This window comes from Schistocerca piceifrons, chromosome 4, assembly GCF_021461385.2.
Source record: "Schistocerca piceifrons isolate TAMUIC-IGC-003096 chromosome 4, iqSchPice1.1, whole genome shotgun sequence".
Taxonomy (NCBI): domain Eukaryota; kingdom Metazoa; phylum Arthropoda; class Insecta; order Orthoptera; family Acrididae; genus Schistocerca; species Schistocerca piceifrons.
Window position 1 is genome coordinate 693,994,685 of NC_060141.1, and position 27,489 is coordinate 694,022,173.

A 27,489-nucleotide genomic window follows, 5' to 3' on the forward strand; every position below is an offset into this window, starting at 1 on the left:
TCCAACCAGGCCACCATCTTGTTTGATAACAGACATCTCCCAGTATGGCCTTGTGCACAAATAGGCAGGCAGTTCTAAATGCCCTGTCGTGTATACTTCCAAAATTCTGTATCAGGTGCATAGCACTAATCACCGTAAGAAAAAGAAGCCCTTGATATTGTACATGTGTTCCAAAAATTTTGTGTTTTCCTGTATGATTCTAAGTTTTATTTGATTACTGATCATAAACCACTGGTTTCTCTTTTGAGTCCTTCAGTATCTTTACTGAACAAAGTGATAAATTTCCTGCAATCCTGAGCTCTGTTTCTGCCATGCTATGAGTCTCATTTTTAACCCTTAGGACAACACGCTCTTTCGCAATTACCGATTGGCCCTGATCCAGCAATGGAACAAGATGAACTGTTGTATTTCCACTTATGTGTTGAAGCCCATAAAAGTGTGGGTGGTTTTCCCATTAAAAGTTCTCAGATTTTGGGGACTGTCGGAACCGATCCTGTCTTACATCAGGTTGTTCAATCTGTCCACCATGGCTGGCTGGATAAACCACTGCACCGAGCATAGAATCTTTTGTGTAATTATTAAGCTCTCTGCCACTGCCTCTCAGTTCTTCATGGTGTATTACTGTTGGCTATTGAAGAAACTGCAAAAAGGTGGGAATTTAAGGAGATGGGACCTGGATAAACTGACTAAACCAGAGGTTGTACAGAGTTTCAGGGAGAGCATAAGGGAACAATTGACAGGAATGGGGGAAAGAAATACAGTAGAAGAAGAATGGGTAGCTTTGAGAGATGAAGTAATTAAGGCAGCAGAGGATTAAGTAGGTAAAAAGACAAGGGCTAGTAGAAATCCTTGGCTAACAGAAGAAATGTTGAAATTCAATTGACAAAAGGAGAAAATATAAAAATGCAGTAAATGAAGTAGGCAAAAAGGAATACAAACGTCTCAAAAATTAGATCGACAGGAAGTGCAAAATGGCTAAGCAGGGATGGCTAGAGGACAAATGTAAGGATGTAGAGGCTTATCTCACTAGGGGTAAGATGCATACTGCCTACAGGAAAATTAAAGAGACCTTCGGAGAAAAGAGAATCACTTGTATGAATATCAAGAGCTCAGATGGAAACACAGTTCTAAGCAAAGAAGGGCAAGCAGAAAGGTGGAAGGAGTATATAGAGGGTCTATACAAGTGCGATGTTCTTGAAGACAATATTATGGAAATGGAAGAGGATGTAGGTGAAGATGAAATGGGAGATATGATACTGCGTGAAGAGTTTGACAGAGCACTGAAAGACCTAAGTCGAAACAAGGCCCCGGAAGTAGACAGCATTCCATTAGAACTACTGATGGCCTTGGGAGAGCCAGTCCTGACAAAACTCTACCGTCTGGTGAGCAAGATGTATGAGACAGGCAAATTACCCTCAGACTTCAAGAAGAATATAATAATTCCAATCCCAAAGAAAGCAGGTGCTTACAGATGTGAAAATTACTGAACAATCAGTTTAATAAGTCATGGATGCAAAATACTAACGCGAATTCTTTACAGACGAATGGAAAAACTGGTAGAAGCCGACCTCGGGGAAGATCAGTTTGGATTCCGTAGAAATGTTGGAAAACGTGAGGCAATACTGACCCTACGACTTATCTTAGAAGCTAGATTAAGGAAAGGCAAACCTACATTTCTAGCATTTGTAGACTTAGAGAAAGCTTTTGAAAATGTTGACTGGAATACCCTCTTTCAAATTCTGAAGGTGGCAGGGGTAAAATACAGGGAGCGAAAGGCTATTTACAATTTGTAGAGAAACCAGATGGCAGTTATAAGAGTTGAGGGGCATGAAAGGGAAGCAGCGGTTGGGAAGGGCGTGAGACAGGGTTGTAGCCTGTCCCCGATGTTATTCAATCTGTATATTGAGCAAGCAGTGAAGGAAACAAAAGAAAAATTCGGAGTAGGTATTAAAATCCAGGGAGAAGAAATAAAAACTTTGAGGTTCACTGATGACATTGAAATTCTGTCAGAGACAGCAAAGGACTTAGACGAGCAGTTGAACGGAATGGATAGTGTCTTGAAAGGAGAATATAAGATGAACATCAACAAAAGCAAAACGAGGATAATGGAATGTAGTCAAATTAAATCGGGTGATGCTGAGGGAATTAGATTAGGAAATGAGACACTTAAAGTAGTAAAGGAGTTTTGCTATTTGGGAAGAAAAATAGCTGATGATGGTCAAAGTAGAGAGGATATAAAATGTAGACTGTCAATGGCAAGGAAAGCGTTTCCGAAGAAGAGAAATTTGTTAACATCGAGTATAGATTTAAGTGGCAGGAAGTCGTTTCTGAAAGTATTTGTATGGAGTGTAGCGATGTATGGAAGTGTAACATGGACAATAAATAGTTTGGACAAGGAGCGAATAGAAGCTTTCAAAATGTGGTGCTACAGAAAAATGCTGAAGATTAGATGGGTAGATCATATAACTAATGAGGAGGTATAGAATAGGATTGGGGAGAAGAGAAGTTTGTGGCGCAACTAGACTAGGAGAAGGGATTAGTTGGTAGGACATGTTCTGAGGCATCAAGGGACCACCAATTTAGTATTGGAGGGCAGCGTGGAGGGTAAAAATCATAGAGGGAGACCAAGAGATGATTACACTAAACAGATTCAGAAGGATGTAGGTTGCATTAGGTAATGGGAGATGAAGAAGCTTGCACAGGGTAGAGTAGCATGGAGAGCTGCATCAAACCAGTCTCAGGACTGAGGACCACAACAACAATAACATTGAAGAGATGGTGCCCCGTCCACATTGCAATGTGACATCATGCACCTTCTCCACCTTGGCCGTTGGGGAGTTTCTCGTACAAAATTGCTGGTCTGCTGCCACATTTTGTTAGTTATTAACGATGAGGTTGCATCAACTGGCATGAAGGGACTCTTTTCCCCTGAGGCCCACCCCCCAAGGGCCCTGATTTTGCCGATCTATTCTTTAATTCCTTTTGGCTTGTAGTAGTCAGTGATTTCTCAAAATTTCCTTATGTGGTTCCTTACACCTTTGTTTCCACAGCAGCTACAGTCATTGGCCCTCTCAAAGACTTTCTCATTAGGAGGTTTGCCATATACACCTGTAACAGACAACAGCTCACAGCTTTTGTCTCAATATTTTGAAGACTTTTGTACAAATAGATGGCATCCAGCATGTTATGGCCCCTCCCTTTCATCCCCAGTCCAATGGAGGGGCAGAGCAGCTGATTGGCACAGTCAAAACCCAAAAGTATATCACTCAATCTCCTACTGAGGAAGCCCTCAACATGTTCTCGGGTTTATACAGGTTCATTCCAGTTGGCAAATGTAGCCCAGTGGAGCTGCTTCATGGCCAACAACCACGTACACTCTTTCATCTGCTCTGGCTATTGCCCGGCCATCTGCTGGTGCCCATCTTTCAGCAATTCCATCCAGGCTGCACCCGATGTGGACACCAGCAGTCATCTTTCACTGCCAAGGCTCCAACCTCTGTGTTGTGCACACCTCCAGTTGCTTGGTGTCATGATGTTATGACCAGCTCCATCCACAAATGGCCACCCATGCACCAGAGAGCCCTCTGTCCCCTGCAGCCACCACCACCATCTGTGCCAGACTCAATGGTATGGTCCACACCTCCACTGGCTCCACTCTGGGTGCAACTGCCACCGGGCGGAGCAGTCAATGCTGGATCACCTCTATCTCTGCAGCTCCTGTCACCAACGCTGTCTTGCCTGCTGCCTCCATCGCTGAGTGCATGCCTAGATGTGGGCATGGATGCAGCACTATCACCACCAGTGCTCCCTTATGGTATGCATGACACAGAGGTTGGGGCCTTGGCACTGATAGATGACTGCTGGTACCCACAAAGGGCACTGGCCAAACCTGTGGCCCCAGGCGGTGGAGCCCGGATGGGGTTGCTGCAAGGAGGGCACCGGTGGATGGCCAGAGTAGATGAAAGAGTGTACGGGTTGGTGGCCATGAAGCAGCTGTACTGAGCTACACTCGCCAACTGGAATGAACCTGTATGAACCCAAGAACCTACTGAGGGCTTCCTTTGGGGGAAGATTGAGTCAGGGTGTGGGTGCTGCATCATTGCAGACCATATTCTCCTCTGACATCACAGTGTTTGCTCTAGCAGTCACCTACTAATGAAGGCATGGGAATCCCTACAGTGAACATTTTTCTCTAAGGGGAAGGATTGCTGTAACTTTATAGTGTAAGTGCAGATAATCGAACAGCACGTGATGCAAGTGCCTCTATGGTGGCCTAAAGAGGTCATTTCACAACACAGACAGAATGCACAGCAAGTGCTGTGCTGTGTGCACAGCAGCCTGATACAAGCTCAGCATGCCAGGCCCTTGGCCTCTCTTATATTTACTTGCTTATTGTATGCTCACCTATGAGACTGTATATTGATATGTTCTATAGTTATGAGATTTTGTACTGTTTTATACTTCATTCAGTGTTACTGTGGATTGCTTCATGTGAAAGCAGAATAAAACTTGGTGTTACTTCTGATATTATGTCTGTATAATGTTACAAGAGAAATATTATTGTTTATAAGTGAAACTAGCACTTTATTTCAAAATCTTCTATTCTCTTCTGGTGTGAACTATTTATATTTCATGTTTTGGGACTTTATGCTACCACCTACCCTCAGCCCAGTACCTTCAGAAAAGACTAACATTTAAATTTATACTCAGTGTTAATAGTTTCCTTTCAGAAATGCTTTTCTTATTACTGTCAGTCATATTTTATACCCTCTCATCATCTGCCACTGTCAGTTATTTTGTTTCCCAAATGACAAAACTCTTATACTACTTATATTGTCTCATTTCCTAATCCTGTTTAGCATCACCTGACTGAATTTAAATACTTTCCATTAACCTTTGGTGGATGTTAATCTTGTAACCCCTATTCATGACACTATCAGTTCTTTTCAATTGCCCTTCCAAGTGCCTTCAGATATCTCACAGAATTACAATGTCATTGGCAAACCTCAAACATTTTTTATTCTCCATGAAATTTAATTCATTTTCCTCATCTTTCTGCTCAGTGTATAGACTTAATAACATCTCATTCCCTTCTTGACTACTGCTTCCCTTTCAGGTCCTTTAGCTCTTATAGCTGCAGTCGTCATTCTGTACAACTTGCAAATAACCTTTTGCTTTCTGTATTTTATCCTTGCTATATTCAGAATTTCAAAGATTGTGTTCCACTCAACATTTGAAAAACCTTCTCTGAATCTACAAATGCTTTAAATGTAGCTTCTATAAACTATCATCTAGAATAAGTCATATGTTCAGTGTTGCCTTGTGTGTCCCTTCATTTGGCCCCTGCAATTTTATTCTTACATTTTTCTATCACTCTGTAAACAATTTGTGTCACTATTTTGTAACTGTGACTGGAGCAGCTTTTTCAGTGATTGCATGGACACAGTTCGGATCATTTACTGGCTTGTAACAATAGTATACATGACCTTTCTGTGGTGTTTCTCAGAATGGCAAAAAGCAAGACGAAATTGCAGACATTTTTCTGCTTGAGAGTTGCAGTTTCATAATGAGGCATCCTCTTGGGTAAAATATTCCAGAGGCAAAATACAATCAGATCTCTCTCTCTAACTCTAAATTAAGGATGCGGGTAAGTGAGCACATTATAGCAACCCAGATAGACACAAAGCCAACACCCACCACAATAATACAACTTTCTATGGCAACTAACTGGTCATATGACAAAGAGATTGGAAGAATGTATCATGACATAAAAGAAATTATTCTTATAATTAAGGGAGACATAAATCTAACTATGATTGGTGACTGGAATTTGGTGGTAGGAAAAGGATGGGAAGGAGAGATAATAGGAGGACATGGACTGGGGGAAAGTATTGAAACAGAAGGCCACTCGACAGTATGCTGCACAGAACATAATTTAGTCAGCACTAACACTTGGTATAAAAATCATTAAAGAAGACTGTATATGTGGAAGGGAAAGAGAAAGCTGGAAGGTTTCACATTGATTACACAATGGTGAGGCAGAGACTTCAAAACCAAATTTTAAACTGCAAGGATTTCCTAGGGTAGATGTAGACTTTGATCAGAATTTACTGGTTATGAACTGTGGTTTAAAACTGAAGAAACTGCAAAAAGATAGGAAATGAAAGAGTTGGGAGCTGGATAAGTTGAAGGAATCAGAGATTCTTGAATGTTTCAGAGGGAGCATTAGGCAACAATCGCCTGAAACAGGGCAAAGAAATACAATAGAAGGTGAATGGTTAGCTATGAGAGATGAAATAGGGAAGGCAGCAGAGGATGACATATGTAGGAATCCCTGGATAATGCAGGAGATGCTGAATTCAATCGATAAAAGATGAAAATATAAAAATGAAGCAGGCAAAAAAATGAGTTTGACAGAAAGCACTAAACAGCTAAGCAGGAATATCTAGAGGACAAATATACGGTTGTCTGGGGAAATTTAAATGCCATCTATTGCAACATCAAAAAGTCCTTTGGAGGAAAGATAAGCAGTACTAAGCAAAGAAGTGAAGGCTGAAAGTTGGAAGGAATATATAGTGTCTATTCAGGTTCGCCAGTGACACTGTAATTCAGTCAGAGATGACAAAGGATTTGAAAGAGCAGTTGAACAGGATGGATTGTGTCTTGAAAAGAGATTATAAGATCAGCATCAACAAAAGTAAAATAATGGTAATGGAGTGTAATTGGTTGTATAGAAGTGGAATGTGGAGAATAAAATATGGAGAATATGCAGTTCAGAGAAGAAGAGAATAGAAGCTTTTGAAATGTAGTACTATAGCAGTACACATCCTGAGTCATCAAGGGATCGTCAGTTTGGAAATGTAGGGAAGTATGGAGGTTAAAAAATGTAGATAGACACCAAAGCATAAACACAAGAGGCCTGTTCAAATGGATATAAGTTGAGGCTATTATGTAGCAATGAAGAGGCTTGCATAGGACAGACTAGCATGGAGAGCTGCATCAAACCAGTCTTTAGAATGGAGGCTATCACCACCACCACCACCACCACCACCACAAGTATCGAGAAGCCAAGTGCTTGCTTTGGCCAGGTGGAAAAGGACACAAAGAATTTGGGTAATGGTTTTGACAAAGAGGGTCTGACTATCACACTAGGTGGAGCAGGGAACAGCCTGGACAAAGACAGAAATTTTGGCATTAGAGGTGACGTGGATGAAATAGGATTAGCAACTACACGCAAGGATCAGTTCTGTGGGATAACACTGGTATAAGCCATGTGTACACTGACTTGGGCAAGCCGCTGCTGACAGAAATGAAATCTCATGTAATTGCATTGCTTGTTGCTACAATTGGAAGATGTGGATATACTAAATACAGTCTACATCTGAATATAAGTGGGAAACTGAGGTTGGTTGGGCTTCTTGCAGAAAATGTAGAGGGGCCACCACCATACAAAGTGAGGTCCCTGTGATTACTGGTGACAGAGAGGTCCCTTCAGGTTAGAATCAGGATTCAGCCATCCTGTTACAGAAGAAGTTAAAATAACAGAAGAGCCTCAAAAAATGCTTAAGATTTCGCAGAAAAGTAAGGTTAGCTTATTTTATGAGAATATCGGATGACTGAGTAATAAGGCAGAAGAGCTTCTTACCTGTTTGGAAAATTTAGAGAGATCTGATAAGAAATGACATCCATTGACTATCTAAGCACCACATAACTACATGGTTGAAGAAGTTAAACATAAATTCATGCATCTTATTCGTGTAGAAATAATATGGGGAAAAGAGGAGTTGTTACATATACTGAGAAAACTGAAATTAAGAAAATTATTTATTCTCTCAAAAATAAAAGCCAATCTGGATTTGACAGCGTCTCCAATGGAATACTAAAGCTCTGTTCCCTTGTAATAAGCCCTGTCTCACCTAAAACATGTAATGTGTCACTAAATCAAAGCATTTTTCCAGAGATATTGAAATATGCCATTGTTAAACCCCTCAATAAGAAGGGTGATACAAGAGAGGTCAATAACTCCCAATGTTTTTCATAGTGACATCATTGTCAAACGTTTTTGAGAAAGTGATGTATTTTAGCACAGTATCTCACCTGAAAAATAATATCATCAGTAAGGCTCAGTTTGATTTTCAGACATGTTGCTCTACTGAGAATGCCATAAACATGTTCACTCACCAATATTACAAGCAACAAATAACAAAACAGCACCGGCTGGTATTTTCTGCAACCTGTCAAAGGCATCTGACTCTGTGGATCAGAATATTTATGCAAGTAAACTGAGGTTATATGGGATTTATGGTACAGCCAGCCAGTTAACAATGCCATATCCAAGCAAAAGTATACAGTCATGCATGCTTGAGGTGTGCTTGCTTATGTGTATGAATGGTGTGTGTTTGATGGATGGAGGCTGTGGCCAAAAGCTTTATGTAAATATCTTTCAATTGTGACTTTCTGCAACTTAACATGTCTTCTCTACGGTAAGTAGCAATCTGTCTTTTCCTACATTGTTGATACTCCTACCTGGACTTTCCATTGTTTGGCATAACATAAGGCGGGAAGGCCCAGTGTGTCACCCCCCCCCCCCCCCCTCCCCCCAACCAACTAAATGAAATTACACATGACGTAGACGCATTGCAGGGAAATTGAAAGATATTTTGAGTTTCAATAGACCAAGACCAATTGATGATTTTGTTTCAGTCCCGTGTTGTTTTGCTAATCAGTTTAGTTCTTACTTGTAGTTGAATTTAATGTAAGTGCTAACATTTATTCTTTTTGTGCTGTGGTGATAGTTTTTAATTAAGGATAAGTTTGTAACAAGAAAGAAGAGGAAAATCTGTTTTGATTCATTCAAAAGTGTAATGATCAGTTAAAACTATGTACGCAGTACTGTAATAGCCTAATTACCTATGTAAATAAGCACTGGGTTCATTATTTGGAGGCTGGTAGAACTTTGGGGTTTTAATATTTCAGTATTTTCACAAGGCAATGGACTGGTAAATATCATTACAAATGACATTAATTTGAAATCAATACATAAAAAGACACTTGGATTTGTCCCAAAAATCGTGTTGATCATAAAAAAACATTGCCCAAATGGTGACAGCTACATTTCATTAAAAAATCTGCTCAATACACTGTCATTAATAAACCAAATGACAAAATACCTGCCCATCTGGATGGTACTCAATTATGAAAACCATTTCCAATATGGAGTGATGGGGAATGGTTTGTGGAGTGCAGGACTACAGGATTATAGCTCATTCCATAGTTCGTTCATTTCTAAAAGATTTTTTTCAGTGGGCTGTTTGAACTCGTCAGAGCCAAGTGCGCTGTGCATCGCCTTTCATCTACAGTCTATTTACGCTTTTGTAATACTGTAATAACTAAGATCAACAATTCCATGCACAAACAAATCTTAAAATATGGATGCATTCATGCACTCTCAAATGACCAAACATGCAAAATTAAAGGAAAAACATGCAATGTAAGAATTCAATCTTTTATTGGGATGCATTTGATTTTACTTTAAAACAATGAGCAACAGCTGGTTTTTTCCGAATTCTCCACCGATTTGGCATAGTTCTGAGTGTTGGGCTGCTGAGCTAGCAATCCCTGGATTTGGGAGGCAAGGTTATTTTAATCTACCACCAGCAACCACGAAAATGGTTTTCTGTAGTTTCCCATTTTCAATTTCAGCAAATGCCAGGGTTCATCCCTTACAATAGGCCACAGCAAATGCCCCTTGAAAGATTCCAATTCTCTTTAAGATGCAGTCCGTCTGCTTAAATTAAAAAAGCTGTGTTGAAGGTGAGACGAGCATCTCTTTGGAGACTCCCATCACTAAAAGCTATATGATACATAAATAATATCCAAATTCTCCCCATTTAAGTTCATGCACATGTCTGCCGCAACATTCTTTACATTGCAAGAACTGAGAGATGCATACTTAAATGAGGCAATTAGGGAAAGTGTGAGATTGAATAATTCTGGATCCTCTGCATTTTCACCACAAAAAATTGTTCTAGTTTCTCTGCCAAACAGAACATATCAGGTCTGTTTATTTCAACAGCCCTGCTGGTGTCCCAAAAATTAGCTCTTGTCCATTCCTTATCACTTCCTCAGCTCAAATACAGACTGAGAGAAGTAGTGTAGGGTTAAGGGAGATTGAAGCATGACTGCTTCTAGTGGTTTGCCAAAATACAGCACTCCTAAGCAAGGAGAATATATCTCTACTTGATGAAACCTCCAAGATCATTGTCAAATGGTTTATCGTTCTTTATGGAAATTTTAAGATCATCTTTAACAAATCGGACCCCCCCACCCCCACTTTAACAAAATCTTGGCTATGTCTTTGGTTCTACACATCTAGAGGTACTATACCAATGATACGTGTAACACGTGGTGTGGAAATAATGATAGAAACTTCAGAAATTTTAAGTGTTCTTATTGCTGAGAATTTAAACTGAAAAAAAAAACACATTTTGGAACTCCTGAAACAACTTAATTCACGAACATTTACACTTAGAATCATTGCAGATCTTGAGGAGAGACAAATCAATAAGTTGACATGTTCAGTAAATTTTAAGAAAGAAAGTCTTCACTGCTCAGAATCGTGCTATACGAATCATATGTGGTGCCCACCCACAGTCATCTTGTAAACATCTGTTAAAAGCATTACTACTGCTCCACAGTACATTATTCTCTCAAGACGTTTGCCGTAAATAAATCCTCTACAGTCAAAAAGGTACGATGAAATACATATTTATAATACCAGAAGGAAAAATGACATTCATTACTCCACATTAAGGTTGTCTTTCACACAAAAAGGGTGCATAATGGCTGCAACCAAAAGTTTTGATAACTTAGCCAGTGATATAAAATGTCTGATGGGCAACAAAGTAAAATTTGAAAACAAACTAAAAATATTTCCCCTTGACAGCTCCTTCCAGCCAATGAAAAAATTCTTTTACTGTAATCTGTAAAAGGTGGTTGGTAATGTAGCCATATTTACAAAGTAGTTTGTGACATTAATGTAAAAGACTCATTCCACATCATTATGATTTATTGTGAAAATGATTAATGGAACATGAAACTAACCAACAGTCATACTGCCTCGTCCACTTCTTCTTCACTTTCCACACAAAAAGTTTGTTCCCTTACACAGAGTCTTTGTATACTCTTTCTGCCTATCAGCCTTCCCTTCTTTGCCTTGGCACCTATACTCCCAGTGTTCATAAAAGTGCTTCATTTTTCTTGAAATGACACACTAACTTTTTTTGCTGGTGGCATCTATCTGTCCACCATAATGCATGCATTTCATATCCAGTCATTCCTGCTTAGCTCTCTTGTTCTTTCGGTCAATCTCATTTTTTAGATGTCTGTATTCCCTATTGCCTGCTTCATTTGTGCATTTTTATACTTTCTCCTTTTATCAATTCAATTAAGGAAATTTCAGTCAAGAAAACTAATAAATTATAAGACAAAAGTTCTGGGCAATACGTCCCTTCAGGAGGCAAAATGTATAGTACTGATGGGTACATAAAGTAAAAGAAGCACACTACCTAGCATTTACAACAGCTAGTTCCTTTGTTGGGGAGGAGAGAGAGATACGCTGGAGAAGCTTAAAAAGGAAGTGCAGGTCACTCAGATCCCAGGATGGCACACACCCACCTGCGCTGAAGAGGAAGGTAGACTCCATCTTATCCTGGGTTCTGAGAGGCCTCCTCTTCCTTTCTAAGCTTCCCCTGCATAGCTCTCTCTACTTCCTAACATAGGAACTATTAATTCCAAAAGCTAGGTAGTTAGTCCCTTTTACTTTTTATGCGTTTATCAGCAGAACTACACACTTCACCTCGTGGCAGTAGATTCAATATTTCATATGTTATACAATGGTTTCTACTAGGCCTTGTCTTTCTACCTCTTTGATCCTCTGCTGCCTTAACTAGTACATCTCTGACAGCTACTCATTCTTTCTTCTATGGTATTCCTTTATCCCATTTCAGCCAATTATTGCCTAATGCTCCTTTCAAAAGTCTCAAAGAACCTCTGCTTCTATCAGTTTATCCAGGTCCCATCCCCTGTTTCCTACCTACCTGCAGTTTCTTCAGTTTTAATTTGCATTTCACACTGCTGTTTTCTGTTCCTTGTAGACCAGTGTTTAATAATGGGAGTAAATAATTCTAATCTTAGATTTTGGATGTTTTCTGCTGATATTTTCAAATCCCTTTTTTCAGTGTCACAATATCTTGCATCCACCAAGTTAGTCTGATTTCTGAAGGAAGGGAACACAAATGACATTTGAGAGGTTAAATGTACGTACTGAAGCAAAGCATTGGTTTCTATTTTCTTTTTATTATGTTTGTTGCTCATGCTTTATGCTCTTGTTCACAAAACTGTATGGCACTTGCCTCATGTCCTAAGAAAATTACTGAATTAGAGGAACCTTTCTATTCAACAAAAACTCTCTTCTACGAAGACAGTGTGCAATGTAAGGAAAACAAGAAAATACATGTAAAAAATGAAATAATCCACTGCTGCTAACACAGTGCATTTCATGTCTTCCATTGAAACTGAAATTGTACATAATGTCGTATTAAAATGAAGCATTGGACTCTGCTGCTTCACATGTGTACACTACAATGGAAAGCTTCTAGCAATGTCAATAGTCTTATCATTACAAATATTTGAATTCTTGTTCTGCACATGATAACAGCTGCAAACAGTGCAACTATAACCAACAAAGAATAAACATAGTGTTGTCTAAAAAGTGAGGTCCCAAGTTACAGTTGGTACCTTAAAAGCCAAAGACAGTCACTTCTAGATGCAGCAATGAATGAGAGACATTGACATAGACATGTCCTTAACAGTTTCCTTATATCACCACTCCTGGAAGGTTACTCGCATCAGACCGCAGTGCCACTCACTCTATACTCATCACTTATGTGACAGCATCATTTTACCTCAGATCTGAATGCATTCTAACAGAACTATTAGTCAGAAGTGTGTATCAAAGTTTGCGATCAATTCCACAGTGAGATGAGGCTATCATTCTGTACTGTATCACGTGATAACAGTTACATCGGTCAGCAGTAGTAACAAATACATAGTGACACGATTGTGTCCAAGTTAAGAATTTTAAATTGTTCAAATTTTAATAAAGAGATTTAATATTTTGAGTGTGTTGTAGTATCCTCCTCCAGAAGTAAATCTAGGCTTGATATAACACAATACCATGGTGATGATCATGGTTGCTTTTGTACTCAGTGTATTGTCCCATCTGTCGTACATCTCACATGGTGACAGTGAGGTTCCCACACGTGTCACAAGTGCTTAGTGTACCACTAGAAGTTGTGGTAATAATATTTGTATATCTTAAGGAGTGTTTAACCATGTATGAGTCTCCACAAGAACTGTCTCTAAATGAAGTTGTTCAGTATCAGGTGCAGCAGACAGAATGACTGCTGTTTAGTGTACAATAGATGACAATCCTACTGTCACAATAAAAAGCCCTACAACCAGTTGCTGCTACCAAATTTCACCAGATTAACAATAATGAAGACGACTGGTCTGAATATAGTGCACAACTGGAAGCTCACTTCACAGCACATAAGATTAAAGGTATAGTGCACATTGCATTTTTGTTGTTAATGTTTTGAGCTGTTGTGTACAGACCACATATAAAGTTGTTGTCTGGAAGACACTGATTATGAGAAACTTGTTTAAAAACTCAGTGAGTATTACAAGGCACAGATTTATGAGCCTGTAGCAAGATTTAAATTTTTTTGTCTTAGGAAACACCCCAAACAGTAACTAAAACAGTGGACTGCTTGAACTTAAAGGGTTAACAAGGCATTGTAGGTTAAAGTGTTCTTGTGGATTAAGTCACAATGAGGTTATGTTAGTGATGCAATCGTGTAAAATGCATTGTTGCATGCACAAGCACTGCGATCCTAAAATTACCATATCTGGATCTGAGAAAAGTTTTGTTTGTTGCAGAGTCTCAAAGTATTGTGGACATAATTGAAGAGGATTTTGAGGCTCCATCTAAGGTTAATGTTAAAGCAAATAGAAGCAGACCTCAGATTAACAGTAAATGTAAACAAAAAACATTTCAATCATCTGGCAGACAAGGTTTGCTACAAAATAATGTGAAGAAATCTTGCCCTCAGTGTTTTTCAAATCAAGATAGAACAGCTTTTCCTTTATGATGTAAAGTGTGTCAAACAAGGTTGTATCCAGACAGTCTGTTTATAACACAGCCAAGGCAGGCACTGGGGTATGGCATGACTCCAGTGAGGCTTTCAGCAAGTGAAGGTTATGCTGGCACAGCCATCACAGCTGGTGCCAACAAAGGGTCACTTTTTCGCTTTGCAGACACCTTCTGCTGTAGTCCACAAACACAAAAACAAACTTTTTGTCCAATTAAGAGTGGCTCAAAAGACAATTAAATTTCTGTTAAACACAGGTACATCTGTTTCCCTGATCAATAAAATAGCCCACTGCTACAGAAGCTGTGTGCAGTCTGCCAGCAACTTTTCATGACATGAGGAAGAGTGTTTGGTTTCATGTACTATGTTCTAGAAACAGTGCAAATACTTTTGGTTTAGGCTTGTTTGATTTGCTCAACCTGTGCATAAAATACTATGTGTTACAAATCAGTGTTTCAGTGTCTCATGCTAGGTAATAACTACAGTGAAATTTTTAAACCAGTTTTAGGAAGGGCTAAAGATGTTGCAGTGCACATTACTGTTGAAACACATTGCGCAGCCACGATTTTATCATGCTAGGCCTGTCCCCCATGTTATATGTCAGTAGGCTGCAAAGGAACTGCAATAATGGAAAGACAATGGGGTAATACAACCCATTTCTGCAAGTCAGTCAGAATCCCCCTTGGTTATACTTAAGAAGGCATGAGAAGGTATATGTCTGTGTGCCAGATTCAGAGCCATGGTAAATCCACAAACTGTCATGGATTCATTCCCTATCCCACAATCAGACAAATTAATAGATTGGGACAGGGCAGATTTTTTCCAAGATTTATTTATGTGAGGCATACTTACAATATTCCTGGGAACAATTAGCAGCCAAAGTCCCTTCATGTACAAACTACCTGGATGATATTGCTGTTGGGTTGTACACCTACTGAAAATTTGGCAAATTTAGAATATTTGTTTATTGTGCTTGCTGAGGCTGGTTTAAAGAGTAACAAGGAAAACTGCTCCTTCTTCCACCAAGAACTTTGATATTTAGGACATGTTTGAATGCACAAGGTACTCATCCTGCTCATTTGCATTTTTCTGTGATTAGAGATTTGCCGGTCTCACATAACATCAAGGAGCTCTACATATTACATTAAGTTTAGTGCAAATGCTGTATAAATGGCTGCTTTGATGAAACAGCTGTGCCAGAAAGATGTTCCGTTTGTGTGGTCCCAAAAATGCCAGAATGCATTTCAGCAGTTAAAGGACACATTGTTAAGTCATTGCCATCCTGATTCATTTTGATCAAGCTAAGCCTGTTGTCTTAGCTGTGGATGCATCTTCATACAGGTCTGGAACTGTGCTGCCACATAGAACTGGTTCATCTCAGAGGCTTACTGATTTTGCCTTGAAAACTCTTAACAAAGCGTGCTGCAATTATAGACAACTTGAAAAAAGAGGCAATCACCATTGTCTGCGGTGTTACAGAGTTCTACCAGTATTTGACTACAGATTACCAGTCTTTAACAGCTTTGTTCAATCCTTCCAAGCCTGTCTCACCGTAGGCAGCACAGAAATTGCAGTGTTGGGCTCTGTTGTTGTCTAATTATCAATGCAAGTGTAGTACAGGCCCAATGCACAACATACTGATTTGTGTCTGTTACTGGTCAGTTCTAACATAGTGTTTGATTTGTCTGAGGAATCATGTTACAAATTGATACTAAGGATTTTGAAGTTCTTCAAAATTTTCCTCTCAATTTTTAGCGTATTGCTGTAGCAATTGCTTCTGATCCAGCTAGTACATGCACCATGGGTGGCCAAGTAGTTTGAAAGGAATTCCCCACCTAGTGAAATGTCACTACTTTTCACATTGTCACATTATCTGGGTATTCAGATGTTCTGCTGCTGTATACAAAGAACAACGATATACGGGTTGTCACTACTTTTCACATTGTCACATGTTATCTGGATGTTCAGATGTCCTGCTACTGTATACAGAGAATGAAAATGCATGGGTTGTGACTCCACAATTGCTCAAGTGGGAAGTTTGTTGCACCGAGGTCACTGAGGCATAGTCCACACAAAGCACTCACCAGGCCGTGGATGCCCAAATTCAGCAAATTGCCTCTCATTCCAATATTCGTGCAGAGCATCAATCCGCTCCACTGCAATACTTTTTTCAAGAGCCACATCCACCCAGACCATATGTATATACATTGATTTCACAGGTCCATTCTGGAACATGCAACTGTCGTTGGTGGTAGATGCACACAGTATATTTCCTCTTGTAGTCCCTATGACATCCACCCCAACTACTAGTAATGTACTGGCTTTGTCTTTCATTTTCTGTCTCGATGGTCTTCCGGAGGTCCTTGTCTCAGACAAGAAATCAAAATTCACGTCTGAATATTAAACAGTTATGTGCCGACGACATTATACACTGTGTAACTACTGCTCCTTTTCATTCTCAGTCTAACGGTGAAGCTGTAGGGTTCATTCGAACGTTCAAACATCATATGGAGAAACTTCATTCCTCCCTCATGAAGGAGCAAGCCTAAGGATTTTTCTTTCCTCTTTCTACTTCTTGTGATGTGACAGGAAGCTGCCAGCAGAATTACTACATGGACGTCGTCACCATATCCTGTCTTCTGTGGCTCCGGTCAGACTCAGTTTCAGCTGCAGTACAGTTTTCTCTAAAAGTTTTGGCAAGAAACGGCATTTGGAACATAGTGTCATCATACAAGTATGGAGTCATTCATCTTATGTCTTTAAAGGTTCCTCTGGGCCGTGTTGGCATCATCAAAACCATCTGTGCCACTTTTGTGTTGGTGGTTCTGCCTGTGGAGGTCAACTCTGTGCCACTGTTGACATTGTTGCTGGTCTTGTAGCCTGAGGCAATGTCCAGAGACGCACCACTTCTCCTAGACAGCTGTCACAAAACCACCGGGATTCCACCTGGCATCCTTCCAACCACAGCAGCTGTGTCCCTGGATGCAGGCATGTACCCTGTGGCCGATATTTTGACTGTTGCCTCTGGTCACTCACAAGATCGATGCTGTGGTGCGGACAGGGAGCTGCCATCAGCCATTATTACTGTCCCTGTCTCCTCATATGGTCCCCCCCCCCCCCCCCCCCCCAATCACTTTGCCATTGTCATATTGTCATGTGATGTCGTCCAAACAGTGAGGTTGCAAGTTACAGTTAGTACCTCACAATAACACCACAAGCTAAAGACAGTTACAACTAGATGCAGGCCGGCCGCGGTGGCTGTGCGGTTCTAGGCGCTCCAGTCCGGAACCGCGCGACTGCTACGGTCGCAGGTTCGAATCCTGCCTGGGGCATGGATGTGTGTGATGTCCTTAGGTTAGTTAGGTTTAAGTAGTTCTAAGTTCTAGGGGACTGATAACCACAGCAGTTGAGTCCCATAGTGCTCAGAGCCATTTGAACCATTTTTGAACTAGATGCAGCAACAAATGAGAGATGTCAGCATAAATAAACCCTCACGAGTTTCCAAATGTCACTTCAGAAGAAAGTGCCATGCCGCTCGGCACCCTCTTAACCACCATTTACGATGACAGCATCATCGTACCTCAGATCTGGCTGAGACCTAACAGAACTATTAGTAAGAACCGTGTATCAAAATTTATAGTCAATTTTATATTGAGATGAGACTATCATTCTGCAGTGTATCAAGTGATAGCAGTTACAGTGTTCAGCGGCAGTATCAAGTATATAGGACATGACTGTGAACAGGGATTTTTTCCAAGTTAAGTATTTTAGATTGTTTAAATTTGAATAAAGTTATTTTAATATTTTGTGTCAGACGTTGTATCCGCTCGACACCTTCCAGAAGTAAATCTAGGTTTGCTATGACACCCTAAAAAACACAATTCACTTTAGCCATATTTAAAGGCACACAGGTCAAAGTTTTATTCAGATCTTCTTGTCTCTGTATGACACTAGTTAAATAAGTCACAAAAAACTTTTACTTTTTTGACAATATTTACAATCATTACAGGTAATTTTCTAGTTTTAGTTTACTGACACAGGTGCAAAAGCCTTAAATGTCTGCATACAAAAATACAGTACAAAAATTTTTACTAAAAATATATAATAGCTATACAAAATGTAGAAATACTCTGATACAGACATCAGGCTAAATAAAAAAAAATTTAACTTGAAACTGTACATTTATGTACAATATTGAGTTTATCACAGCTCATAACAACAGAATTTTTTTTTTCCACAAGCAGCTTCTTGAACATGTCAATATACCTTTTTATGTTTCCACTTCTTGTGCATGTGTTTTGATGATTTCTGAAAGTGCATCCAGTGGTTCATTAGCATGAGTATAATTTTGTCCAAATGTATTGTGATGTGCCATCAATTGCTAACTTAAGCTGGGAAAGTTATTGTTTCACAGTACACTGTCAGTAACAAAATAGTCGCAGCTCTTTGGAATTGAACAGACAAGAATTATCTGTCTTCTGTAGAATAGGTGTTGCGGTGCTCACCCTGTCAGACAAGTACAAATCTGCAACAAAAATTATACGCATTAATGATTGCCTGAAATAAAAGTATAGAAACACACACACAAACACACACACACACACACACACACACACACACACACACAGAGAGAGAGAGAGAGAGAGAGAGAGAGAGAGAGAGAGAGAGAGAGAGAGAGAGAGATCAATTCATAAATGCATCACAGCACAGTTGTACTAGGGGGAAGATGTATAAATCATCTGCTCCATATTGTTTGTGCCTGCAGATGGATCATCTGCTCCATATTGTTTGTGCCTGCAGATGGGCAACCCAATGAACACATTTTCAAAGTGGGCTGCTGTTGAAGTATAACTTATAACTTCATGAAACTGATAAATTGCTATCTTGTCATCTGCACATAAAAATTTCATCAGTGATCAATAAATACAAATACACATACTGTGCGAAAATTCATTTGTATGTGCCTGAAACTGGGAGGCTGGATGCTATGTTTTTAGCTCTGACAGTTGGTTACTGCCATTCAATCACTTGCTGTGTTGGCAGTTGCTCCATGGAGGTACTCCTCTTCTTGGAGACACGCAGTGCTCCAGAGAATGCTGAAGACCCAAGACAGTAAAAGGATGATGCCACCAGGACAGAAGAAGACTGATTCTGTCTGTATCTCATGATGTGGACAGACTTGCTCAACAAATGCAAAGAATGTTAATGTTTGAGGAGAGTGATGTATTACAATAAATGTTTCCTACTGTAATATTAATACATAACATTGCATGAAGAAGCAATATCTCTTACTTGTGTATTTGGGAGATAGTTTGAACTTTCACTTTCAGCTTCAGATTTCAGTCTACAGAGATGGACTCGATGACAAGAATCAGCACAGTACACAAATACAGTGAATCAAAAAGGGATATCAGGTGATTATATTATAATTCCTTTACCATTTCAGCTTAGACTCTGAGTCTACCTACAAATTAGCTGAGGCACAACCCAGCTAACAATCCACTGTTGTGGTTTCTGGAGCAATTCACATCAGCAACTTCAATTACTGGTCCACACATAGTCAAGTTTGTTCTGTCACTAACAGAACCCATACTGAAAACCTGAAACGCTTATGCAAGGATTAGTACAATCCTTGTTACTCATATTAGCATAACAAATCTCTGTCAATTGCATTACAAGAGCAGATAACTCTAATGGCAAATGGTGAGTAAAAGAATGTACAATGAAAAATGGAATGAGCGTATGGCATTGTCGGTCAGGAGGCCCCATTTGGGGAAGTTCGGCCACCAAGTGCAAGTCTTATTTCATTGGGCAATTTGTGCGCAGATGATGAGGACAACACAACATCCAGTCCAAGAGTGGAGAAAATCTCCAACCTGGTCGGGAATCGAACCAGGGCCCGCTTGCATGGAGAGGTAAGCACATTACCAGCCAGCTAAGCAGGCGGACAGAATGTGCAATAATCTAGTAGGTATTGGAAAATGCAAAGTACAATGAAAGGGATTTGGTATTCAGCTAATCAATATTCAACATACAGGTTGACTCTTATACAGAAAACAATAGCAACCAGCCACTTTTTACAATGTTTCTCATTTATTTAAATAGCGCTATTACCGGTTTCAAATCAAAAGGTTCGTTTTCAGACAGCTAGTCCACGTTAAGATAAAATGTATTTTAATGTGAAATAGCCGTCTGAAGATGAACCTTTCAGTTTTAAACTGGTAACGAAGCTATTTAAATAAATAAATAGCATTGTAAAAATATGGCTGGTTGTTGTTGTCTTTTCTGTACACAGCCACGGGCTCAGAATGTCAGTTTTAGATGAAATGGCATCAATATTCAATTTTTCAAGTCTATTGTAGGCATTATTTATCAATTTAGGACTAACTTTCACCTACAGTGTTTCATTCAGTTTGCAGCTGTTAATGACTATTTCCATTATACCAAACATCATGCCCTTGTACCTAAGTTGGATAAGTTGAACACTTTCTGTGTATCAGTTAATAAGGACTTAATCATCCATTAATCAGGCACTCTTGTATGATCTAATCCAGACCCAGTCTCCTAATTCCTCCAGATGACTCACTCATTATTTCTAACAGTTGCTGAAAAAAATAATCCAAATAGTAGATAATTTCTGATTTTACTTTTCAGTGCTATTAGATTGCTGTAATCATAAATGAAACTAACAACTCATCTGAAATCAATGGATAAATTATGTCTGCATGAACATTTCACTTACATGATAAGCACAAGAATGCATTTAATAATGAAAATTACTGGAACACAAATAGCATTTACCTGATATTATTTTCTTAAACCCAACTAAGACATTTAAAAAAATAATCGATGTAGTGGTTGTATTTAAGTTTTCATGTGGTTTGCATCAAATTTCTACTACGCTATTTGTCTGTGTACAAAAACATGATCCATCTTGTAACACTATATACCAAATCGGTATGTATGTGTTACCTAATGTGTTGCAAAACACTGTGCATAAAAATGGGATACTTCCAAGGCTCATACCTCAGCTTCTTTTCGTGATAGGAAGGTAGGCTCAAAAGTTTTGGATAGCCCTTGGGCTAGGGACCATTCTTGTACCTAGCAGACGGATCGTCTTACTGTCACTATCTAATAGGATGGGGTCAAAGTATGAATATTACACACCTCCTCATGCTTAGGCAAATAGAGCACATCAACTGGTTCTTTATGCTTTTGATGTGGTCCACGGTGGTCCTTAAGGTGCTTCTGGAGGCACCATTTGCTCAGAACAATTCCTCAGAACCAAAACCAAGCCACAAATTCTAAGATGACAATGCTTAGCAAATGGCTAAATTTTTATGATATATTCCCAAGATTCTGATCTTGAACAACCTTGAAAATTTTCTTGATATCTTTATCTGTTTATGAGCTACAGAGGTTCAAAGTTACCCTACTTGTACGCATAAAATAGGCACGTAAAATCCAGTGGGAGATGGTAGCATACGTAGCTTATTAAGTGACGAAGTATGGAGAAATATGCTGTAAAGTATCTCCCTTATCATCAAAGGGTTCTGGGAACTCCATGTTGTAGTACTGAAGCACTTGAAAAATTTTTGTGCATGTAAAATCTGGTCCAAGGTGGAAAATGATATAGTTTTGTATTATTTTAATTTCACACAAGTAAATAATCAAAATTTTAGTGACCCACAAAGTTCTTTTCATACCAGTGATGTGCCCTGCTGTGGCAGGGAAAAGAAGAGAACCAGCAGAAAAATGCCCAAATCGGAGCACAAAAAAGGTGAATATGCTTCTGTTTAAAATATTCTGACTGAGAAGTTTAGTACCAGCTGCATCATTCTATCTTCCTCAGAAACTTTAAAAATTTTCCCCAAAATTTTAGCATGTGAACATATTCACAGTTTTTTATACTGAGTGAGGAGGAGACAGTGGCAATGGCAAAGAGATGAGAAAGTAATAAATACTGGAAAATAGCAGACAGTGAGTGTGGTGCAGAGCAGTTAAGGAGACAATGGTAGTGTGAGAAAAACAAATGGACATAATGTCAGTGGAACATAGATGACAGGGACAGAAAACTACTAGGAAAAGAGTGAAGGAGAGACACTGCCAGTGGGAAAGGAATAGAAGGAGGGAAAAAGTGGAAGTGGGTGAGGGTCAGTGATAATGAGTGATAGTTCATAACAATATCAACAAGAGAGAGAGAGAGAGAGAGAGAGAGAGAGAGAGAGACAGTGGGAAGAGAAGGCACCAATGGGAAGGAATGAATGAGATAGTAGCAGTAATAGGTGTAAAACACAACATAGGGCTATAGACAGAGAGATACTGAATGAAATGTGTTTGTCTGTCAAGAGAGAAATGCATCAAGCCTTCAATGACTACTGTAGCAGAATAATGTCGAACAATCTTCCACAAAACCCGAAGAAATTCTGGTCATATGTAAAGACTGTTAGTGGCACCAAAATTAGTATCCAGTTGTGGTGTAACTGCCTTGCTGGGGATGGTAATTGTCAAATAAAAGTAAATGAAAGGAAAAGTCTTTACAAATGTTTATCAAGAAAATAGTAGATGAAATAAAAAAAGTTCTCGAAACTGGATGGGTGTAACTCAAGCATGTACACAAAATTATTTGACGTTATGTCCCACAGTTTAGCTCAAAATCTCACATTGTATTGGCTCTTCCTCATGATTTCTTGTGGGATTACATACTCTCGCAAACAATTTGAACATTGTTGCACATAGTAATTTCATTAATTACAATCGCAGAAGTTGTTCAAAATTATACAAAATGTTATCATTTGGAGGTTACAACTGAAGTGTAAAACAGGATACAAATTCAAATACATATTTGTTGTTTTTATGGAAACATAAGTGAAATGATTCAAATAGACATTGCTGATTACATTTTTGTTAATTGCACTGAAACTAAATAATTTATTTCAAGCATTTTTACAATGTTTTCTGCTTCAGATATGAGTATGTTATTGTTTAGTGTAGATGGAATTTTAATATATAATCCAGTCATATTTATAATGAGACAGCTAGCACAATATGCAGACAAACAGCTTCTGTGCACAGTATACCATGGACTATTTGAACCCTACCTGCAGTACTGAGGCCTAGTGTGGGAAAACTCAAACATTCAAGAAATAAGAAGGGTGTTCACATAAAAAAAATAAATAAAAAATAAATAAATAAATTTAAAAAAAGGAAGAGGGGGGCAGTCAGAATCATATTAAGAAGAAAGACTTCTGAAACATGCAAAAACTGCTTCAAAAGACTAGGCATCTTAACTTCTTTCTCCTTGTACGTATATAAAACTATACTATATATCACAAAAGACAGTGTAGAGTGGACCACAAGTACTAGTGAACACACCCACAACACAAGGAGGAGGAATGACATAAGAAACATACCCCAATGACTGACAATGCTTGAAAAAGGACCCCAGTACTCAGGTATAAAATTACTAAGAAGTCTGCCTAAGAACCTGCTTGGCAACATACATGACACTAAGTATCAAAGAACCTAAAATACTATCTGGCAGAAAAGGAATTTTACTGTGTTAATGAGTACTGCTCATATTAAATCTTTAAATATTGTTAATTATAATCAATGATGTTGGAACAGTTAGGAAGTATATGATATCGAAGGTTTTTTTTTATTTTTGACATGTCCTGTTTTACATGTACATTCACTGTACACCATATAATCCTACAAGATCAAATAAAATTCAATTCAAATCAATTCAACTCAGTAGCCTAAATAAATGCTGAATTGAATTGAATTCAATTCAATTCAGTAGCCTAAATAAATGCTCCTCCCCCCATGAACCATGGACCTTGCCATTGGTGGGGAGGCTTGCGTGCCTCAATGATACCGTAGGTGTAACCACAACGGAGGGGCATCTGTTGAGAGGCCAGACAAACGTGTGGTTCCTGAAGAGGGGCAGCAGCCTTTTCAGTAGTTGCAAGGGCAACAGTCTGGATGATTGATTTATCTGGCCTTGTAACACTAACCAAAACAGCCTTGCTGTTGTGGTACTGCGAACGGCTGAAAGCAAGGGGAAACTACAGCCATAATTTTTCCCGAGGGCATGCAGCTTTACTGTATGGTTAAATGATGATGGTGTCCTCTTGGGTAAAATATTCCGGAGGTAAAATAGTCCCCCATTCAGATCTCCAGACAGGGACTACTCAAGAGGACGTCGTTATCAGGAGAAAGAAAACTGGCATTTTACGGATCAGAGCGTGGAATGTCAGATCCCTTAATCAAACAGATAGGTTAGAAAATTTAAAAAGGGAAATGGATAGGTTAAAGTTAGATATGGTGGGAATTAGTGAAGTCCGGTGACAGGAGGAACAAGACTTCTGGTCAGGTGAATACAGGGTTATAAATACATAATCAAATAGGGGTAATGCAGGAGTATGTTTAATAATGAACAAAAAAATAGGAGTGCGGGTAAGCTACTACAAACAGCATAGTGAACGCATTATTGTGGCCAAGATAGACAAGAAGCCCACGCCTACTACAGTAGTACGGGTTTATATGCCAACTAGCTCTGCAGATGACAAAGAAATTGAGGAAATTTATGACAAGATAAAAGAAATTATTCAGGTAGTGAAGGGAGATGAAAATTTAATAGTCATGGGTGACTGGAATTCGACAGTAGGAAAAGGGAGAGAAGGAAACATAGTAGGTGAATATGGATTGCGGCTAAGAAATGAAAGAGGAAGCCGTCTGGTAGAATTTTGCACAGAGCATAACTTAATCATAGCTAACACTTGGTTCAAGAATCATAAAAGAAGGTTGTATACATGGAAGAACCCTGGAGATACTAAAAGGTATCAGATAGATTATATAATTGTAAGACAGAGATTTAGGAACCAGGTTTTAAATTGTAGGACATTTCCGGGGCAGATGTGGACTCTGACCACAATCTATTGGTTATGAACTGTAGATTAAAACTGAAGAAATTGCAAAAAGGTGGGAATTTAAGGAGATGGGACCTGGATAAACTGACTAAACCAGAGGTTGTACAGAGTTTCAGGGACAGCATAAGGGAACAATTGACAGGAATGGGGGAAAGAAATACAGTAGAAGACGAATGGGCAGCTCTGAGGAATGAAGTAGTGAAGGCAGCAGAGGATCAAGTAGGTAAAAAGATGAGGGCTAGTAGAAATCCTTGGGTAACAGAAGAAATATTGAATTTAATTGATGAAAGGAGAAAATATAAAAATGCTGTAAATGAAGCAGGCAAAAAGGAATAGAAACGTCTCAAAAATGAGATCAACAGGAAGTGCAAAATGGCTAAGTAGGGATGGCTAGAGGACAAATGTAAGGATGTAGAGGCTTATCTCACTAGGGGTAAGATAGACATTGCCTATAGGAAAATTAAAGAGACCTTTGGAGAAAGGAGAACCACTTGTTTGAATATCAAGAGCTCAGATGGAAACACAGTTCTAAGCAAAGAAGGGCAAGCAGAAAGGTGGAAGGAGTATATAGAGGGCCTATATAAGGGCAATGTACTTGAAGAGAATATTATGGAAATGGAAGAGGATGTAGATGAAGATGAAATGGGAGATATGATACTGCGTGAAGAGTTTGACAGAGCACTGAAAGACCTGAGTCGAAATATGGCCCCGGGAGTAGACAACATTCCATTAGAACTACTGAAAGCCTTGGGAGAGCCAGTCCTGACAAAACTCTACCATCTGGTGAGCAAGATGTATGAGACAGGCGAAATACCCTCAGACTTCAAGAAGAATATAATAATTCCAATCCCAAAGAAAGCAGGTGTTGACAGGTGTGAAAATTACTGAACTATCAGTTTAATAAGCCACAGCTGCAAAATACTAATGCAAATTATTTACAGACGAATGGAAAAACTGGTAGAGGCCGACCTCGGGGAAGATTAGTTTGGATTCCATAGAAATGTTGGAATACGTGAGGCAATACTGACCTTACGACTCATCTTAGAAGAAAGATTAAGGAAAGGCAAACCTACGTTTCTAGCATTTGTGGACTTAGAGAAAGCTTTTGACAATGTTGACTGGAATACTCTCTTTCAAATTCTAAAGGTGGCAGGGGTAAAATACAGGGAGCGAAAGGCTATTTACAATTTGTACAGAAACCAGATGGCAGTTATAAGAGTCGAGGGGCATGAAAGGGAAGCAATGGTTGGGAAGGGAGTGAGACAGGGTTGTAGCCTCCCCCCAATGTTATTCAATCTGTATATTGAGCAAGCAGTAAAGGAAACAAAAGAAAAATTTGGAGTAGGTATTAAAATCCAGGGAGAAGAAATAAAAACTTTTGAGGTTTGCCGATGACATTGTAATTCTGTCAGAGACAGCAAAGGACTTGGAAGAGCAGTTGAACGGAATGGACAGTGTCTTGAAAGGAGGATATAAGACGAACATCAACAAAAGAAAACGAGGATAATGGAATGTAGTCGAATTAAGTCGGGTGATGCTGAGGGAATTAGATTAGGAAATGAGACACTTAAAGTAGCAAAGGAGTTTTGCTATTTGGGGAGCAAAATAACTGATGATGGTCGAAGTAGTGAGTATGTAAAATGTAGACTGGCAATGGCAAGGAAAGCGTTTCTGAAGAAGAGAAATTTGTTAACATTGAGTATAGATTTAAGTGTCAGGAAGTCGTTTCTGAAAGTATTTGTATGGAGTGTAGCCATGTATGGAAGTGAAACATGGACAATAAATAGTTTGGACAAGAAGAGAATAGAAGCTTTCGAAATGTGGTGCTACAGAAAAATGTTGAAGATTAGGTGGGTAGACCACGTAACTAATGAGGAGGTATAGAATAGGATTGGGGAGAAGAGAAGTTTGTGGCACAACTTGACTAGAAGAAGGGATCGGTTGGTTGGACATGTCCTGAGGCATCAAGGGATCACAAATTTAGCATTGGAGGGCAGCGTGGAGGGTAAAAATCGTAGAGGGAGACCAAGAGATGAATACACTAAGCAGATTCAGTAGGATGTAGGTTGCAGTAGGTACTGGGAGATGAAGGAGCTTGCACAGGATAGATTAGCATGGAGAGCTGCATCAAACCAGTCTCAGGACTGAAGACCACAACAACAACAACAACAACAAATAAATGCTTTGTTTACACTGTCCACTAGTTTTGTATAGTGAATTACAGTAATTAGGAAGTAATTAGATGCTGTTATGTTAAACAACAGAACAGCAAGTTGACAGTATGACAGACAGTTGTTATATGTTTCTAACATTATAAAATACAGTATATTTGATGCCCCTTTTGT

General features: G+C 39.1%; 1 protein-coding gene across 1 annotated transcript in view; it reads right to left on the reverse strand.

Annotated features, from left to right (window-relative positions):
- Window positions 1-18,573: 18,573 nt before the first annotated feature.
- LOC124796116 overlaps window positions 18,574-27,489 on the reverse strand; it is a 74,403-nt gene continuing 65,487 nt past the window's right edge. The window contains exon 4 of the mRNA XM_047260205.1: window positions 18,574-18,738. The gene's annotated coding sequence lies outside the window, so the exon portion shown is untranslated. The remainder of the gene's footprint in view (window positions 18,739-27,489) is intronic.